Source organism: Chionomys nivalis, chromosome 23, assembly GCF_950005125.1.
Source record: "Chionomys nivalis chromosome 23, mChiNiv1.1, whole genome shotgun sequence".
NCBI lineage: Eukaryota > Metazoa > Chordata > Mammalia > Rodentia > Cricetidae > Chionomys > Chionomys nivalis.
Genome location: NC_080108.1, coordinates 17837076 through 17850224, shown reverse-complemented (window position 1 = coordinate 17850224; position 13149 = coordinate 17837076).

Genomic DNA, 13149 nt, shown 5'->3' with positions numbered 1-13149 from the left:
TCTTCTTCTTCTTCTTCTTCTTTCTTCTTCTCCTTCTCCTTCCTTCCTTCCTTCCTTCCTTCCTTCCTTCCTTCCTTCCTTCCTTCCTTCCTTCCTTTCTCTTTTCCTTTTTTGGATATTTGTTTGTTTTTAATTTTATTCATTCATTCATTCATTTTATATGCAGCATTCTGCCTCCATGTATGCCCACACGCGAGGGGAGAGCACCAGACCTCATTACAGATGGTTGTGAACCACCATGTGGTTGCTGGGAATTGAACTCAGGACCTCTGGAAGATCAGCCAGTGCTCTTAACCACTGAGCCATCTCTCTAGCCCCCCTCTTTTCCTTTTTTATCTTAAATTTTATTTTGTTTTATTTTGGAGGGGGTTGTTCCAGGAGCAGAGGACGGATGTGAGGGAATGGGAGACGGGTGGGATCAGGTTGCATGATGTGAAAGACACGAAGAATAAATAAAAAAATAAAGTTAACGAAGCCGGGTGGTGGTGGCGCACGCCTTTAATTCCAGCACTTGGGAGGCAGAGGCAGGCAGATCTCTGTGAGTTCGAGGCCGGTCTGGTCTACAAGAGCTAGTTCCAGGACAGGAACCAAAAAAAACTACAGAGAAACCCTGTCTCGAAAAATCAAAAAAAAAGTTATAAAAAGAATTCTCTGTTTAGATATGTTCCTCATTTTTAAAATTTAATTATTTGGCTTTTCGATATCAAGCTTCTTGACTTCTTCATATATTTGAATATTAGCCCTGTATCAGATGTGGGGTAGGTAAACGTGTTTCCCCATTTTGCAGGCTGCTGCCTAGTCTGACTGATGGTGTCCTTTGCCACACAGAAGCATCTCGGGTTCATGATGTCCATTTATGATTTGTGATCTCAGTGCCTACGCTATCAGTGTTCTGTTCAGAAAGCCGTCTCCCATGCCAGTGTGCTCAAGGCTGTTTCTCACTTTCTCCTCTGTCAGGCTCAGTGTAACTGGTTTTATGTTGAGGTCTTTGATCCACTTGGACTTGAGCTTTGCGTTGGTGATAAGCATGGACCTATTTGTTTCTTCCACATACCCGTGTTGACATCCAGTGTGACCAGCACCATTTGGTGAAGATGCTGTCTCTGTCCCAGTGTGTATTTCTGGTTTCTTTACCAAGAATCGGTGTTTCTGATTTTTTTTTTTAAGATTTTTATTTATTATGTATATAGGTTTCTTCCTTCATGTATCCTGCAGTACAGGAGAGGACACCAGATCTTATTACGGATGGTTGTGAGCCACCATGTGGTTGCTGGGAATTGAACTCAGGACCTCTGGAAGAGCAGCCAGTGCTCTATTCCTCTGAGCCATCTCTCCAGCCACCAAGAATCGGGTCTCTATAAGAGTATGGGTTTATGTCTGAGTCTTCACTTTGATTCCATTGATCAATGTGCCCGTTTTTATGCCAATGCCATGTTATTATTATTATTATAGCTCTGTAGTACCTCCAGTAGTTATTTATTGCTCAGGATTGTTTTAGATGGCTTGGGTTTTTTGTTTTTCCATATGAAACTGAGTATTGTCCCTTCATGGTCTGTAGAGAATTGGGTTGGAATTTTGATTCTGTAGATTGACTTTGGTAGGATGGCCATTTTTACTATGTTGATCCTATTGATCCATGAACATGGGAGAAACTTCAATCTTCTGAAATCTCCTTCAATTTCCTTCCTCAAAGACTTGAGTTTTTTATTATACAAGCCTTTCACTTGCTTGGTTAGAGTTACACCAAGATATTTCATGTTATGTGAGGCTAGTGTTGTTTCTCTGATTTCTTTCTCAACCTGTTTGTTGTTTGTAAATAGGAGGGTTACTGATTTTTTTTTTTTGAGTAAATTTTGTATCCAGTCACTTCACTGAAGGTGTTTGTCAGCTGTAGGAGTTCCCCGGTAGAATTTCTTAGGCAGGGTGGTGGTGGCACATGCCTTTAATCCCAGCACTTGGGAGGCAGAGGCAGGCGGATCTCTGTGAGTTCGAGACCAGCCTGGTCTACAAGAGCTAGTTCCAGGACAGCCAGGACTGTTTCACAGAGAAACCCTGTCTCAAAAAACAAAACACAAAACAAAACAACCCCCCACCCCCAGAAGCTGCTCTCTTTCAGCTGTCCTACTGTTCTAGCTAAAACTTCTAGTGCTATATTGAGTAGGTGTGGAGAGAGTGGGCAGCTTTGTCTTGTTCCTGATTTTAGTGGAATTACTTTGAGTTTCCCTCCATTTTATTTGATGTTGGCTATGAGCTTGCTGTATATTGCTTTTATTATGATGAGGTATGTTCCTTGTATCCCTAATCTCTCCAGGACTTTTATCATGAAGGGATGTTGGATTTTATGCATCTAATAAGATAGATGATTATGTGTTTTTTTCTTTCACTTTGCTTATATAGTGGATTGCATTTATTGACTTTCGTATGCTGAGCCACCCCTGCGTCTCTGGAATGATGCCTACATGGCGGATGATCTTTTTGATGTGTTCTTGGATTCAGTTTGCAAGTATTTTATTGAGTTTTTTTTGAACCTATGTTCATAAGAGAAGTTGGTCTGTAATTATCTTTCCTTGTTGGGTCTTTGCAGTCATGGGTGTCCTTTATTATCATTTTGCTTAGCACTTTGGGAATATCTCTCAGCCTCCTCCAACCTCCCATCCTTCTACTCCTCCACCCCTAACCCCTTTCTTGAGGCAGGCTATCAAGTAGTCCAGACTGGCTTTGAATTTTCTATGTAACTGAGGATGACCTTGAACTTGTGACTCTCCTGCCTCTCTTTCTCGAGTGATGGGATTATAATGTGCACTACCGCTTGTGGTTTATATGGTGTAAGAGATCAATACCAGGGTTTTGTATGCTGGGCAAGCGCTCTACCAACTTAGATAAACCCTTAGTCCCCCATTTTGGAATTTAAGGAAAATGGTGCTAAGGCCAAGCTATATTTATATTTGGAGTTTTCTCATGGTGGGTGCAGGGTGACCCCCAAGAGTGTCAGCTCTCTTCTGCTAAGGATGTGTTACTCCACAGTTGCCTTGTGTTTGATTCTTTCTCACTCCAGGGCACTGATGTTCTCCTCCACTCCCTTTCTACACTTTACACGTCATCATTTGCAATAGCTGTGATATATGACCCCAGGTCCAGAGAACACTTGCAGATATGTGTGCACTTATATCACAATGGCCAAAGTAGTGTAAAGGGGTTTTAATTTCTTTTCCACCCAGACACTTTTGTACTGTACAGGCCCATGAAGGTCATGTCAACCCAAACCTTCAATCATAGCTTATGGAGCTCAGGGCCAAGTGCTTTGCTCAGGCTGATAAGGTGGATTCATCTCCTTTTGTCCAGGAGCAAACAGAGACTCAGCGAATGTCATCAGCCACCCAAACCCATGTAGAAAGTTATGGAGGAAACCTCACTTTCTGTCACGTTGCCATGCTGTCTCAAAGTGACGAAAATGGAGTTTGCAAGCTTGTGGATTGCACAACCCAGTTCCTGGCCTTTCATTAATTATGAATCATTATCTCCCCCTGTCTCTTCTAGTCACACCGTGTTCCGAGAAGAGATAAAATGTGAGGTCCCTTCTTGCTATTCATTCGTTCGGTCAGTGGGAATGTGACCAGTTCTGTCAATCCCTTTGTCACGGACACTGTGCCTTCATCAGCTCACTGGCTCGTGGTGCTTGAACAACCACCTCCATTGTTCTTCTGCTCACTGGGTCTTGAGAACACAGACAAAGCCTGGAGGTGTGCGGGACTCGGCTCAGCCACTCAGTCCAGGAGGAGGGTCATGCTAAGGTTCGGGTGGTGCCCTTCCACGACTTCAGCCTTTTTGTTTTTTAATTTTATTTTTAGTTGAAAAAAAAAAACACACCGAGATGACGTCCATTCTTACTGGTGGTTTTCCATTTTCACTGTCTGCGTTCTACTTTAACCTCTACGCTTGCAACTTTCTCCCTAAAGAAAAGAAGCCTTTGGAAGTGGTTATTTCCTCTTTCTAGCCTACTTCATCCCTCCCTCAAATGTCCCTGCATCTCTCCACTTACTCTTGGAGGAGTGTACCCCTTACTCCACATCTTCTCTACCTTCATCTGTTATCAGTGTTTTTGATCTTGGCCATTCTGACAGGTACAATCGTATCTCAGAGTACAAACTCAACTTTCATTACGCACTGGTGCTCTGTGGGGCAGAGGCCTGGCTCTTGTTCAGCCTTACACCCTCTGAGCCACAGTTGGCTTTGCAGGGTAAGTGGGGCTGAAGATGGGAAGAAGCCCAGGTTGAAGTCTTGTGGTACAACAGGGTCTTGTGCCTATCTCTCCCTTGGTTGCCGATTGCCTTCTTTGAGCTGTGGGTCCAAAGGCTACCTCTCTGAAGGACCCAGTATGAGATTCTGTGACTCTGTAGAGAGACCTCAGATCCCACTATTTCCAGGTGCAGCAGGTTCATCCTCTGCATCATTTGTGTTTCTTCCCCAGCTCTTGTCCCCATTGCCACCCACTTCACAGCCTCCTCCCAGAATCAAGTAGTGGTCTGAGCAGGGTCTGAGCAGGCTAGCCTGGTCTATAAGAGCTAGTTCCAGGACAGGCTCCAAAGCCACAAAGAAACCCTGTCTCTAATAACAAAACAACAACAACAACAACAAGGAGCAAAACAAAAACAAAAAAAGATTGGCGTTTCAAAGACAGATTCAAAGGGATGGAACTTCCCACTCAGACCTGGCTCTACCGTGGCTCAGCACGCTCCTGTCTTTCTTTCTTTCTTTCTTTCTTTCTTTCTTTCTTTCTTTCTTTCTTTCTTTCTTTCTTTCTTTCTTTCTTTTTTTTTTTTGCAGTTTGGGCATTTTGTAAATCTTTTTTGGCTCTTCATTTTAATTTTCAAATATTCAATCAAACAGTATTTTTGTAGATGACCTTGACTTTGAACACCTCCTTAAATTTTACTCCTGATCTCTTGTGTCATTTCAGTCTCTGAGCAAGGGCTACTTGTCACCATTGTCCTGGGCCAAGGCTTTCATCAGACCCCTGAGAAAATGGTGCTGCTTGTTCTCCAGAGCCAGGTCCCCAGGGCCAACTCTGTGTTGCAAGTGGCCGTAGCAGGTTTTTGCAGACTTCTCTCTTTGTACCCTAGCTGTGTCTGTCCAGAGATGGCAGTCTGGCAGCTGTCACCACCCCAGGACTGAGGGGCTCTTGCCATGGCAGATCCTGAGATGCAGAGCTGTGGCAGGTTCACGGATGAGCAGGGTGGCTGACAGCCTTTGTGTTGCTTTTGCTCTAGGGCATGGAATGTTCTGTGCTTTCTACCTCTGTGCCTTTGTGCCCACGGTTCCCCGTGCCTGGGGGCTTCCTGAACTATCTTGAAAATCAACTCCTGAGAATGTTTCACTTACCTTTACTGTGAGCCTTCTGTGGACTTTCCAAATCCCTACTAATACCCTCTTACACCACAGCAAGGCTGATATCGAGGTAAAGTGTGCTGTGTAATTGGGAATAGGCATGTGTTTCCTATGGCTGCTGTCTTGGTTTCTTTCTTTCTTTCTTTCTTTCTTTCTTTCTTTCTTTCTTTCTTTCTTTCTTTCTTTCTTTCTTTCTTCCTTCCTTCCTTCCTTCCTTCCTTCTTTCCTTCTTTCTTTCTTTCTTTCTTTCTTTCTTTCTTTCTTTCTTTCTTTCTTTCTTTCTTTCTTTCTTCTTCTTTCCTCCTCCTCCTTTTCCTCCTCCTCCTCCTCCTCCTCCTCCTCCTCCTCCTCCTCCCTCCTCCTCCTCCTCCTCCTCCTCCTCCTCCTCCTCCTCCTCCTCCTCCTTCTTCTTCTTCTTCTTCTTCTTCTTCTTCTTCTTCTTCTCTGTCAACTTGGAACTAGAGTCAATTTGGACCTCACCTGTCAAAATGCTCCTTTCATATTTACCTGTGGGCAGGTCTGTAGTACATTTTCTTGATTAATGATTGATGGGGGATGGGGATGGGTCTAGTTCACTGGTGGACAGTGCCACCCCTGGGTCTTGTGTGGTATAAGAAAGCGGCCTGAGTAAGCCATGCAGAGCAAACCAGGAAACAGCATTGGCCTCTGCACTAGTTCCTGCTTCCATACTTCCTGCCTTGAGTTCCTACCCTAACTTCCTTGGATGATTGACTGTTATGTGGGAGGGTGAGCCAAATAAACCCCTTTCTCCAGGTTGCTTCTGGTTACGGTGTTTTATCACAGCCACAGAAACCCTAACATCTACAGTAACAGCATACCACAAATCTAGGGGGCTTAAAACAGTCCAAATTAGTTTTCTTATAATTTGAAGGTCAGAAGTATACAATCAAAGTGTCCACAGGGCTATCCTCTGCTGGAGGCTTGAGAAGAATCAGGGTCCTTTTCCTTTCCTAGGGCCATCTGTGTTCCTGTCCCATGGTGCTTCCTGTAGCCTCCATCTTCTGCTTCCGTGGTCAAGGTCTGCCGCTATTAACTGATTCTCTTGCCTCCTTTTGTAAGTATCCTTGTGATGGCATTGGGCCACTGGGGACCATCAAGGATAACCAACCACTCTAAAGTACCTTAATGTTTTCTTTTGAATCTTTTTGGTAAAATCCCTTCGCCACACAAGATTCAGATTCTGGGAAGTGAAGACGCGGGGATTTTTGTGGAATGTTATTCTGCCTCCCAGAACTCTCTGCTTTTCCAAGATGACCTAATCAGTATTTCTCACACAGCTCTGTTCTCCCAACCAAGCACAAAGCTTCAGGGACATGGGAGGGGAAGCCACATCACCCCACCTTTTCCCTCGCTATAGGTGGCGGCTCTAGGGACTTTTTGTAGGTGATAGCTGAATTTTTCTGGTGGATTTATGGGCTTGAGGAGAGGATCCCCCAAAATCTCAGGACACATGTTGGGAAGAGAGGTGCTGCACATTAATCCACTTCCTCGGTATTTTCTGTTTCTTTTCGTAAGGCTAATCACTCCCATTAAAAGCCACTGCACGTTTCCAGGGCATTAAAAATGTATTCGATTTTATGCTGTGCGTGTCTTTCCAAACTGGGAAGAAACCCACACTAAACAACGCCGAGGCAATAATACGGGTTTGCATCACACGGTTTTCAGGAAATGAGAACTCTGCGGAGTTGAGGCTGACTTCGCTGGCCCCGGATAATAGACACATTCCAGAAATAGCCCCACGCGGCTAGACCTCCTCCTGGCCCTCCAAATTGTCTCAGCATCTCTTTGCTACTCGGGGTGCCTTGCCTGCTGGTTTTCTCTCAGGACTGAGCTGGCTGGAACAGATGCTTTCTGCTGGGGTCGGATGGGAAGAGGGTGAACTCTTTCCTTTCCGCAGATAGCCTGTCTGGATTTTATATACTGGACTTTGGATCCAGCCACCCTTAACAATCACCGAAGAAACGCTCTATGAGAGCTGCATTTAGTGAATTGGGGGGGGGGGGCGATTAACATCACTCACAGAAATGTTTGCATTCAGTGACAAGTTAATGTTTTAAGGAAGATTTACAGACTAGCTAAATATTTTGACAGAGAAATGAAAGTAACTGTGAAGACCACTCCATCTGGATCCCCTTATTTATTGCCTGAATATTTACACGACTGCCTGGAGACTTCACGATCGGAGAATTAATGCGCAGAAAAAGAGCTCATCTTTTTGGCCAGAGTCTGGGGGCAACTGTGAGTTGAGAAGAAGGACATGAGCCCATCTAATTCCTGAGAGCTCCCCTTCCCTCCTTCTCCTACCCAGTATGAAAAACACCACTCCAATAATACCAAACCTCAACTTTTGGTTTTTCAAAATTGCAAACAATTGTCATGCAATCCTGAGATGTTTCCTTTGTTTAAAATGTACACAGGGAACATGAGTCTTTAATATGACCAATAACTTATGTTGTATCCAAGTGTTTGGATGAAGAGTGAGCTATTTCATGTCACCATTACTTCTGCTGCCTGCAGTGATTCTGTCTACGGCTGGGCTGTCTGTGTTCCTAGAGTCTGAAGTCGGTATGTTCATCTTCCGTACCACATGCCCCAAGTAGACCAGGCCCTTCAGAGTAATAGATCATGTTTGGCAGATTATTATTTGGAGATGTTCACTAAAGATTTCCCTCCACGGCTTGTATCTCAAGAGGCTATTGATCGGGGGAAGATGGAAGGCAGCCTGGACTTGGAAGCGACCCCTTGTTGAACAGGTGGGCAAATCTATTTTCTGTGTGGGTCGCAGCTTTGCAGTAAGAGGGTTTAGCAGCAGGCATGGACTGCTAAAGACCCTCCCTGAGTACAAATTATCCCCAGACCCACCCTGCCCAGATAGCAATGCATGAGTCCTCTGGACCTTGCTGAGGCCAAGAGATCTTGTATTTACAGCATCAACTTCCTGTTCCTTGAAGAAATGGCTAAGTTCCTTACAGAAATTACACGCTGATTCATTGTTATGAGAATATTTCTTGTGTTTGAAGAGACTAGAACTTTTGTTGGAACTCACAATGGAGTTACTAATACAGCCTGAGGTTGCTTAAACCTTTGAGATGGCTATCCTGCTGTGAACTCAGCCTGTTTAACTTGTCTTTAGGAGACAAGTTAAACCCCACTTCCTTGGAGTTCCATGTAATCAACTTTTATAACCTAAACTAGTACACAGCTGTGATCTTAGGTTGTCAGCCCTTTCATTCCCCAGACCCAGAGAGAAATGCTTGTGTGTTTGTATGTGTGCTGTGATAGTCACTTGCTGATAACTGGAGCAGGTCAAAAGTGAACCTTATAAAACAGACATCTATCTGGAAGCGGCACCCAGATACTGCTTGATACATTTGCAGCGTGGTGGTTATCTGGGTAAATTGGAGTAAATAAGTTAATCCCTTGCAAAGCCCTGCTAAAGATTTCTATAAAGCAGTGCACATTCCTTTCTCACGTGACGCTTCCTGTGCTATTCAGATACACAGAGAGCAAAGTCCTTTGCTCTGAACAGACAGGGCGGAAATCACAAGCTAGAGAGAGGTGAAAGACACAGGGAGAGCGGTGGAAAATTCAAGCCTGGACTCCCTCTTGGTCAAACTTCCTTAATGTGACGCAGACACATATTGGCGACTCCAGGTTTATCACAAGCACATTTAACTGACATAAAACAGAAGTCACATGACCTGAATAAATGAATCAATGACTCAGGAAGGCTCATTATTATTTCTGGTTCTCAAAATGTTGCTTGCTACTGTCCACTATATATGCATTACTCAAGGGAATGCAGTAATTTATGATATACCTAGAGCCACAAATGGAATAGTCAAGCTGAGCATCCAGAAAATGAGATGGGCTGTTGTTTGACGCTGTTCTCTGAGTCTGTCTGTGAGAAGGAAAAGGTTTTGAGGAACTTGAATTTGACACAGGTGGGCAGATCTCTATAAAATTAAGGGAAGAGCTATGGTAGCTATTAAAGGCAAACCAAACTAAACCAAGCCAAGCCAAGCCAAGCCAAACACAAAAGCAAACCCAGCCGAACCCACCTCAAACCACCTAGCCATTTCGTCCCATTCAAGGTCCTAAGGTTTGAGGGATGATTGCATTATCATCGGTATCCCACTAGGTGGCACTGCTAATCTGCACGTGCATGCTTGAACCGGTTTCTATGGTAACAAGCTCACAAATTTATGGGAGAGAATTGGCCTTATCTTCTGGCGCGGGTGCAAGTGTGTGTGTGTGTGTGTGTGTGTAGGAGTTTTCGAGTGTTCAGAAGCCTGATTTGTGCACAAGGGACTGTTGATTTACAGCTGTCAGAGAGAGAGAGAGAATCAAGTAAACATTATCATACTGAGTGAGGTACTAAGGAAGGGAGAGCAGAGAACGCCTCACTGTTCCTAGCGCAGTAACAAACAGCCTTCACCTGGTGGCTCGAACTGTGTGTGATGTTTTTGATGCATGCGGCCAGAAAGAAGCGGCTCTAAAGCACGCTAGGAGCTGGGGAGTCTGCGCTCTGCGTTCGCTCTTGAGTGAGAAGCATTGCCGGAGCTCAGTCTGGAGAAGCCATGGCGGCTTGAACTGTCAGCGTGCTAGGGAGGTATTGCTGGGAACCGTTACATCTGCCCACACATCTGGTTCTACCCATTGCTGTACGTGTAGACATGTATGGTGCTCCTCTCTTGGAAGCGTGCATCCCACGCTTTCCGGAGAATATGAGTTTCTGGAATATGATGCTGTTAGCACGGCTCTCACTCTTAATCAAACGTCCGCCCTCTGATCTTTCAAAGCAGGCTTTTCTCTGCAGGTGCTTGATGCTTCACACCTGGAAGTTGCTGTTTGGGATTCTAGATCTAGTAAGGAGTACTTCTCGTATGCACAAGAATTCTGAGGTGCGGTGACTGGGGGTGGCGGTAGGGGGAGGGGAGGGTGATCAGTGGAGTAAAAGCACCCATTGGGGATCCGGTTTCTTGACTGCAAGGGAGCTTGTGGACGCTCCTTCTTCGTGGACCCTAATGGAGCCCTGGGGCCCAGTTTGGAACCAGATCAACACACTCAGTGCCACATGGGTGGTACCTGGGGCTGGAGGAGGCCCATTGAGGTTTGGGAATTTGTACTGTTTGCTTTTTGGGAATTCTGGTCTATGCACTCATCTGAAACAGAGTTTACTTTTAGCCCTCTCAGAGAAAAGAGAAAAAGAGGATGGAAATAAAAGATTTTTTTACAATGATTTTTTTTTTTTTTACAATTTTAAAACTCCTATCATTGGAGTTTCACCTGGATGACTATTAGGGATAGTTTCTAGAAGGGTTTAAAAACTGAAGATATTTTGAAATAACCTCAGAATCACAGAAAAGTTAGAAGAGTACAAAGCTTGCCATGTATTCTTTCCCTGCCATATTAAAAGTTTGCCTTTCATCATGGTGCAGGTAATTTTTCATCTATTTAAAATTTTTTTTTGAAACAGTGTCTTCCCATGTATCCCTGGCTTTTTGTTATGATCACCTTCTTGCTTCTGCTTCTTAAATCCTGGGGGTAGAGGAGTGATCCACCTTACATGGTTCAATTTTTTAAAAAGGTCTTTTAAAAGTATAATACGGCATCTCCTTGTGTCTAACTATTTCACTCACACATTCTTAAAAAAACAAGAAAATCTCCCATAGGACCACATTGCAGTTATCGAAGGCAGGGAATTGGGCTGGGAAAGCTCTCTGCTAGCAATGGGCTTGCTGCACAGGTGTGAGGGCCTGAGTCTGTGAGGATGGGCGTGGTGGTGCATGCTAATAACCCCTTTGCTGGGGGAGGTGGAGGCAGATAGATTCCTGGGATGCACTGGCCAGCCAGCTCTACCTGAATCAGGGAGCTCCAGGCCAGTGAGAGAGCCTGTCTTAAAAAAACCAGGAGGGCAGCTCCCGAGGAATGACACTTAAGGTTGACCTCTGGCCTCCACACAGATACAGCTACCTCATGTGCACCTGCACACATGCAAACAGACACATCTACATACACATACACACACACACACACACACACACGCAGAAAAGCAGGAAGCCAACCCTATACTTGAATCAGCGAGAACTATTCTCATTGCTTTGTATGCTTATTTCAACTGAATAAGAACACGCTATTGAGTAGCATTTTACAAGCAAGGATGTGCCAAGGTTTATAGCTTTCCTTTTGGAGCCCAGTTTACTTGGCAACACATCAGGGTGCCCAAACTTCAGCTCAGAAAGTAATTTGGGGACTGGAGAGATGTCTCAGTGGTTAGGAGCATTTGCTGCTCTTCCAGATGACCCAGGTTTGGTTCGCAGCGCAGACATGGTGGCCCACAGCCACCTGTAACTCCCAGGCACTCACGTGGTGCACATTCACACACATAAAATAAATATAAAAGAATATGTGCAAAGCTCAAGGAAAAAGATGCTTGGAAAGATTTCACTGTGGAGGTGTATAGATGACTAGATTTTAGTATTTCTTTAATAATGAAATAAGCAGGACACGAAATATTCTTCCAGGAAGAAAATGAGAGAGGTGAGTAGCTCCCAGCAGTCACTGAGGCATCACCGTGGAGTGGCATCATGAACAGTGCATCTTGCTGATGTCTGTTTTGTCAAAGTTCCCGATTATATTATATTAAAAATTATATTAAATTAAGAAAAGATAAAGAAATAAGTGAAGACTCATTTGGCCAAAGTTCACAAGTCCATCTTAGGTTTTGTACATTTTTATAGTTTATACTTTGCATTTCTTTTAGTTAGAGCCTGGGAACTAAGAAGAAGGCTATAAAGCCCAGATGTAGTGGCTGTAAAGGAAGTTGTGGGGGATGTTTAATAATCACATAACAAACCCGAGTTCTGCAGTTCCAGGACACTTAGCACTCCAGTGAATAAATAAAATAAGTAGGACAGTTTCTTCCTTCCAAATCCCTATGCAGGCTGGTTGCTTGAATAGAGCCCCACACTTTATTTTTAAAAATTAAATTCATAGTAGGAAGATAGGAGGTCACTTTCTTTGGGTTTACAGGGAAGCGTTCTCCATCCCTTGATCTAGAATAAGAATTTGCAACTTCTCCTGGGGCCGTTTAACATTCGACAGGACAGACACAGAGGATAATGGAAGCAAACATGAGATCAGGGGTGTGGGCTTGGAGACATTTTGCTTTGGGACGTTCGGGGACACCGTAGGGGTCAAGGTTTAAGAAGCTGTAGGTAATTTCACTGTAGGTCGTCACCCACTCAAATCACAAGCCTATTTCAGCGATCCTTTTTCCTTCTGTCATTAGAATCCTGATCGCGGTACGTTATTTTCGTTATGAGAATGCACCCGGGTATTGATTCTGAGACCTTTTCTTTCTTCCATACTGGGAGGGACTAGAGCCACCGCCTGGCAATGGCGTGCATTAAATTAGAGGCCTGGGAAACGGAAAACCTTTCTAGTCTTCGATTTCTTTCTCATTTGTGAACAATGTGGTAGCCACCGGCAGGATAAATGGCTTGCTACACATGTGCCAGCCTGGCGTAGTCTTTTGCACGTACTCCATGCTGAGTCGAGGGGCGTCGCCCTACGCTGTGTCCAGCCCTGCTTCCCTCAAAGCATGCTCAACAGGTGGTCATATCTTCTCCTGGGAGCCATCAGGCATCCAGAGTGCCTGTGGGAACAGAGATAGGCAGGCTGGCCTCTTGCTGTATCTCTCAGTCAGACATCCAGGCCGCTGGGTTATTCTGCTTTGGT